The 6,948-nt window shown below is 33.9% G+C and overlaps 1 pseudogene; it reads left to right on the top strand.

Moving 5' to 3' along the window:
* Positions 1 to 1,033: 1,033 nt before the first annotated feature.
* LOC133194991 (uncharacterized) lies at positions 1,034 to 4,514 on the top strand (annotated as a pseudogene).
* The last annotated feature ends 2,434 nt before the right edge of the window (positions 4,515 to 6,948 follow it).

The following is a 6,948-nucleotide window of genomic DNA, read 5'->3' as shown; positions in this document are numbered from 1 at the left end:
ATTACTAAAAATGATGAAGTGTACCGGATAGAAATGACCAACAAAGGTAAATTTTAATATTTAATCTTAAAGAACAAATACTTCTCAAAGTAATAATTTTGATACATATAGTATTACTACCCCAACATTAATATTAGGGAGGCTTTATTAAGTGTAGCCATTTTGTTATGCATGTACGGGTTACTGTACTCTTACTTTATACGGCTCATATAAGTATCTACTTATATGATTTAATGGCATAATTATGAGTAATAATTACATTAATTTTGTAGAACATCTAATATTCTAAGAAATTATTACATAAAATATACCTTATTCGCCTACGTAGAAAAAAAAATAGCATTAATGAAAATGTAGCCATTTTGTCACATGTTAGAAAAAACGTCATAATCAATATGTATGACGTTTGGAGCATCAAATTACTGTCGCCGTGCTCCTTTTCTAATTAACTGTAGACCCTTGGTAGCAAGAAAGGAGGGCCCTCGACCCCCCCTCCCCCATTTTTTAAAGAGCAGTCTTTTGTTGTAAATGTAAAAAGAAAATTTAATTATCACCCCCCCCCCCCCCACGGCCATTCTTGCATTTGTATTTGTTTCAAAGTGCTCGAAATCTCTACGCTCTTGGAATATTTTTTGTCCTAAAAAAAAAAAAAATTAGTTCAATAATATTTCATTATGTCAAATGAATAAAAGGACTTGGCAGCAGGCACTGCCTCTGTAAGACCATGCCATTAAACCTCCCCCCCCCCCCCTTCCTCACCAAATAGGACTTTCAAGTTTAGGCATGTAATTTAGGTCAAAATGTTAAATAGTTTTTTTACATGATAATTTATTACAATTTAATTAATTATAATTTTGATATATTTTTGTTTATCACCCCCATCCAACCACCCACATACATACTTTGAAAAACGGCTCTTGGAGGAAGCCTAAACTTTTTTTTTCATGTTACATAGTATTCAAGACTGGAGCCGAAAAGGCAAAATACTACCGGGAACTGAAAAATATAAAGGCGAAAGAGATTCAGATAAAAAAAGTACAATGAAAGGAAACATATTTATAATGCAAAAAAGAGAGAAAAACGATTAAAAGAGAAAGCTAATTCAACTGTTACAAAAGAGGCTGCAAGACAAAGGGACTACAGAGAGAGGAAAAAGAGAGAGAAAGAGGAACTTGAGAGAAAAAGGATTGAAAGAAATAAAAAGAAAAGAGAGTACAGAGACCGTTTAAAAAATAGACAGGGTGATCGTGATGAGGAGTTACAACTTATTTTTAATTCGAGAACTCAAAAACACAGGGCACTTAAAAAATTGAAGCAAAATTTACCCAGCACGCCAAAAAAGAGAGCAGCTTTAATATCTACCTATATATCCTCCCAGAACAGTCCCACTGCCAAACTTCTACAGAAATTTAACAAAACACCGTCACCTGATGATGTAAAGAAAATCAAAATGGCTGATGCCCTTCTCTCTGATATGAAAACTGTTATTAACGAAAACAAACTGAAAAGGTCCGATGATGCAAGAGCGGCAATTAATGTTTTAAGTGCAGCGGTCAGTGGCGAAAATGTACAAAAACCAAAATGCAGGACGGAGCTGTCTAAAAGGCTTGGATTCGACGTGAGACGAATGAACACAGGTATGTTCTCTCTCTCTCTCTCTGTATAAAAATACATGATTACATGTATTGCTCTATTTATCTGAAATTAAAATATGCACCGGGATTAGAAAAAAAAACTGCGAACGATAGTATTGTTCCGCCGCCTACCTGCAAGTCAATTTTCAAAAGTTGACGCATTTGCATGATTTTTCATATTTATGTAGATATTTATGTGAATCATCATATGACAAAACTTATTTGGGAAAACAAAGAGAGATAACTCTATAATTTTGGTAAAACTTGTTTAGAAATCAATGGAAACGGAAAATATCCCCCCCCCCCCCCGAAAAAAAAAATTCCTTTATACAGGTATTATAAATTGCTATTTCTTAAATTCACACAAAAGCGTCTGTTGTCTCAATGGGGGGGGGGGGGGGGGGGGGCATATGTTTACAGACAAAAAAAAAAAAAAGTCATTAATTTACTAATTTCAAATGAGATTACAAATAAAAAATGTACTTTATTAATGATATATGTTGAATTTTACATTAATTTAACATACGAAAAGATTTAAGGGTCATTTATTTATATTCATGAGTATTTGAAAATCTGGAGATGTTACAATCCCTGATTTCAATAAAAATTAATCTAACCCCCCCCCCCTCCCCCCAGAAAGACTTGTAAATAAGGACAGAAAACTTTTTTTACACTGTTTTTTTTTTAAATATAAACCCGTCACTAATGAACTCTTCTTTGCATTCAAATAAGTTTTAATGACAAAATTACCATTTATATTGAATTAATTGGGTTTAAAATGTAGGTGGGAATCGAGAGTTAGCGTTCGTAGTTCTTAGGAGTAAATGTTTTGTTTGTTTGTTTGTTTGTTTTTTAAATTTTAAATTTTCCTTTGTGCAGGAAAACGAATACGTCACAGGGTTCTTAGTACAGAAACTTCGGCGTGGACATACACTGCCAGAAAAACTAGAAGTGATGGTTTATCGGAGGAAACTAAAAAGCTAGCTTATGATTTTTGGATTTCTTCTGAAAATTCGAGACCAACTGCAAATAAAAACGACATCAAGAGAGTACGCATTGGACCAAAGATTTATATACGCCAAATGAAACACATTCTTGAAAAAACGCAAACTGAAGTCTTCCTAAGTTTTCAAGAAAAATATCCACACATTAAAATCTCTCAAAGAATGTTTGAAAATCTGAAACCTTACTTTGTTACTCCAGTTAGACCACGCGACCGAGAAACATGTTGTTGTAGATACCACGTGGAGGCAAGGTTTCTTTTTAAGAGTTGCATGGAATTCAGAAAACATAATACGCCAACAAGTGATCAATATCCTGTTTTTGAAAATCTGACTGAACTGATAAACAGTACACTTTGTCAAAAACCAGAGGGCGAATTATTCCATAATTTAGCTTGCGTGGAACGGCGTTGTGAAAACTGTGGAGTCAAAAATTTCATGTTATCAGAACAGGAACAAGATACAGAAAACTCCAACGATGTTCAGTGGATGAGATATGAATATGTTGAATCAAAAATAAAAAAACAAAATGACCAGAAAACTCTGTCTTGTTCAGAAGAGCACAAAACCCGGCGAAATGTTTGGGTATTTTCTTCAAATCATCTCCAAATTTGCAAGTCACGTGTTTCGCTCTAAGTGGCAATCGTGTCAATTGAATTTTCTGAAAGAAAATCTCGAAAACAATCATGTAATTTGCATTCATGATTTTTCTGAAAATTACTACTGTAAGGATAGGGTGGAAATTCAATCGAGCTATTTTCAAAAGTCAGAAGTATCCCTGCACGTCACTGTATTATACAGGCATCGTTTGCCCGATATTGATGGTCAGGAAGACGAGAATACGACTGAGCATGACCTTATACAAGAGCATTTTTTCGTAATTAGTCCCGATACCAGTCATGACCATAACTTTACACATGAAGTACAGAAACTGATCTGTAATTACCTGATTTCTATAAATTACCAAACTGAAATGATTCACGAATTTACTGATGGTTGTGCCTCACAGTACAAATCTCGTCACTGCTTTGGAGATTTGAGTTACTCAGAACAGGATTTTGGGTACAAAATTATCAGAAACTTTTTTGAAACATCGCATGCAAAGGGGGTCCAGGATGCAGCAGGGGGGCTAATAAAAAATCAAGCAGACATGGCTGTTTCTCGCGGAAAGTGGATCATTCAAAATGCAAAACAACTTTACAACTTTTGCATTCGTCATTTATGCTCTCTAAAAGACAGTTCTGCAGGCTGCAAGCGGCGAATATTCCGTTATGTCAATGAAATCCCCCGTAATCGTGGAAGGGCGTTCAAGTCTCTACCATCAGTTCGATGTTTCCATCAAATAACATTTGTAGAACCCTGCAAAATACGGGCAAGGAACCTCACATGTTACAACTGCAATCACTGCATCAACGACAAATACAATTTGTGCAGCAGTTTTGCGGGACCATTTAAGGACTACATTATGAAACATGAAAATCCAGTTGATTCAGCTGATGATTCAAATCTTGATTGCAGCACTGTTCATTCAGATCTCATTCAAAACGGCGTGATCATAACTGTATACACAGATGATGAAGGAGAGGATTACTATTTAGTACAGTGCTTACAAGAGGAGCGAACACTTGTAGAAACTACAAAAGATGAGTGGGGAAACACTTTTGATGCCGGTGTTAAAGCTATTGAAGGACTATATTTCGAAAAAATAAAGGGGGATCATCTCAATTATAAACTTATAATAAAGAGAAATGTTCTCATTCCATCTCTTGCTGTTCGCTATGTTTGTCTTCATATTAAATCAAGATATGGAAAATTTTCGCTTTCTGAAGATATGCACGAGGATATTTTGAGATCCTGTGAACTGTCAATCCCTTACTAGAAATTTAAAAGTCAAAATATTCTCTTTAGATCTAACATTGACTTTATTGATTGTAGCCTGTTATTTTCTTTTGATAAATTCTGTAGTAGAAATATATATTTAATGTGCACAATAAATAACGTAAAATGCTATAAAACAACGTTATAATGCGTGAATTTGACGTAACGTCAACATGTACCAACACCGTGCGTAACGTCGCAACAAAGTACAACGCCTGAATATATAAATTCTTTAACATTTGCTATATCTAAATTTCCGGTATAAAATTTCGTTTTTAAAAAAGGATCTTTTAAATTATATTGAGAAGTTGATTAAAAAATTAAAATTTTACTCTCAAAAATGAAATAAGGAGAATATATAAAAAGCTTTCGTAAAGAGTATAAAGCTTTATAAAGAGAATATATAAAGTTTTCTAAATGTTAATATCAATCTTCATTGATGGGATTTATGGTCACTTAGTTTATTTTATTTTATAATTGATTTATTATCTTTAAACTGTATATAACTGGTAAAATTTCGAAGTTAATTTTTCTTTTAGAATTGATTTCACATCTTTAAAGTATATAACTTTCTGGTTGTAACCTTTTAATTGTTTTTGCAGAATTTGAAAATTTATGTAACATTTATCTCTATCCTGTGTATGTTCTGGGTATGTATCTCTTTTGATAATTAGAATAATTAGATGCTGTCATAAGACAGTTATACCAGCACTCGTAGATGTTTGCCTCTAAATGTGCTTTCCCTCTTATTTAGGTAGCTATGGAAGAAGCCACAATAAGTCTATAATTAACACAAAATTTATACTGAACAGTTAAATTTGGTTTTAAAAGATCACGCTTATAAGGAAATCTCGGTTATAAGGAATTATTTTTACAAATTCTTTTATTTACAAATCCTTATATTCCTTAGAGGTATAAAAAGAATCCGAGTAACGAGGAAGCAAAATCTGAGGCCCCTGTGACTGCGTTATACTGCATATATATATATGATATAGGTAAAATAATTAGGTGAGTCGGTGGCCCATGGACCTCTTATATAAGTATTTTATATAAAAAATTCATAAATAGTCTGAAGTTACAGGATTTAATGAGGTAAATTCTTTTTAAAGGAATTTTTAATAGAAGGAATAGAAAGAAGGTATATCTTTCAATTGGCGACAGAACGTTATTTCTGTTGTGAATTCTGTCGAATATAATGCCAGATGTTAGGCTAAATATGAATCCTGAACACTTTGTCAAAATGATTATCACCTGCATATGGGTTTATATCTCTCAGCTGATTCCATACGCAAGAGCATGCTCTACGTATGAACAATTTCTAAAACGATGTAGGTTATTGACAAACAAGTTGATGAAACAAGAATTTCAACAGTCTCGTTTAGGGTCATCATTTCGTAAGTTGTATGGTCGATACAATGACCTTGTCAGCAAATACAATCTATCAATTAAGTCAAATGCTGACTGACGTTTTTCATACTTATTGTTAGGCCATTATTTACACACTGAATTGTCGACAGATTTTCCCGTTATTTCCTGATCATGACAAGGAGTACATGGCGGGTGTGACCGGTTGGCAGGGGATGCTCACTCCTCCATGGCACCTGATCCCACTCTGATGTTTTGGAGGTCCGTGTTTGCTCTGCTCCCAATATGTATTATTTTAATGGACCTTGAGCTTAAATACTGTTCGTTATTTCCATATTTCATGAAGTGTTATAGAAATATTGCAGAACCATATCAGAAATTGAAAACTACATGAACAATGCGTTATGGTTCCAGCTGACAAGCTTGTAACAATATCTTCTTTGTTTGTAAGGCTTAGCATTATACCTGTATTTTAGAAGAACTTGGTTTTAATTCTGCGTCTGGAAATCTAACATATATACCAAAAGTTCCTTTTCCAAGAAAGAAATTCTTCAAAATCACGATTCAGTGTTCGAAACATTAATATCAAACAGAATGAGTTCTATCTACCCTACGTATACTGGATTCCTAAACTTTATGAAAATAAAAATACATTGCCAGATCCAGCAAATGCTCTACCAAGCCCCTATCTTTACTCCTAACAAAAGTATTAATTGCAGTAATGGAGAAACTTCAGACGCACTGTGCTAAAGCATATTCTTGAAGTGGTGTAAATCAGATGTGGATTCTCAAAACGTATAAAATAATTTTAAGAAATTTAAATCACAAAAATTTCAAAACTCAAAAAAATCAAAACGCACGACTTTTCCACACTTTTGAATCCCCATGTGGACAACATTACCAAAATAACAATTTAGACCCTATAATTTCTTCGCAGAAATATTGATATGTCCACCCTAGGCCTGAAAGCCAAAGAATAGGCACTCAAGAATTTCGACCTTTCTTGGAAGAAGCATCACCATAATGGGATCCTCGCACTGCTCGAAACTTCAAAGGTGTGAAGACGGTAC

The sequence above is a fragment of the Saccostrea echinata genome, unplaced genomic scaffold (assembly GCF_033153115.1).
Source record: "Saccostrea echinata isolate AGI-Se365-2 ecotype Australia unplaced genomic scaffold, CSIRO_AGI_Sech_v1 ptg000029l, whole genome shotgun sequence".
In the NCBI taxonomy this organism is placed as follows: domain Eukaryota; kingdom Metazoa; phylum Mollusca; class Bivalvia; order Ostreida; family Ostreidae; genus Saccostrea; species Saccostrea echinata.
The sequence above is the reverse complement of the archived record's forward strand: the minus strand, read 5'-3'. Positions and strand labels throughout refer to the sequence as shown.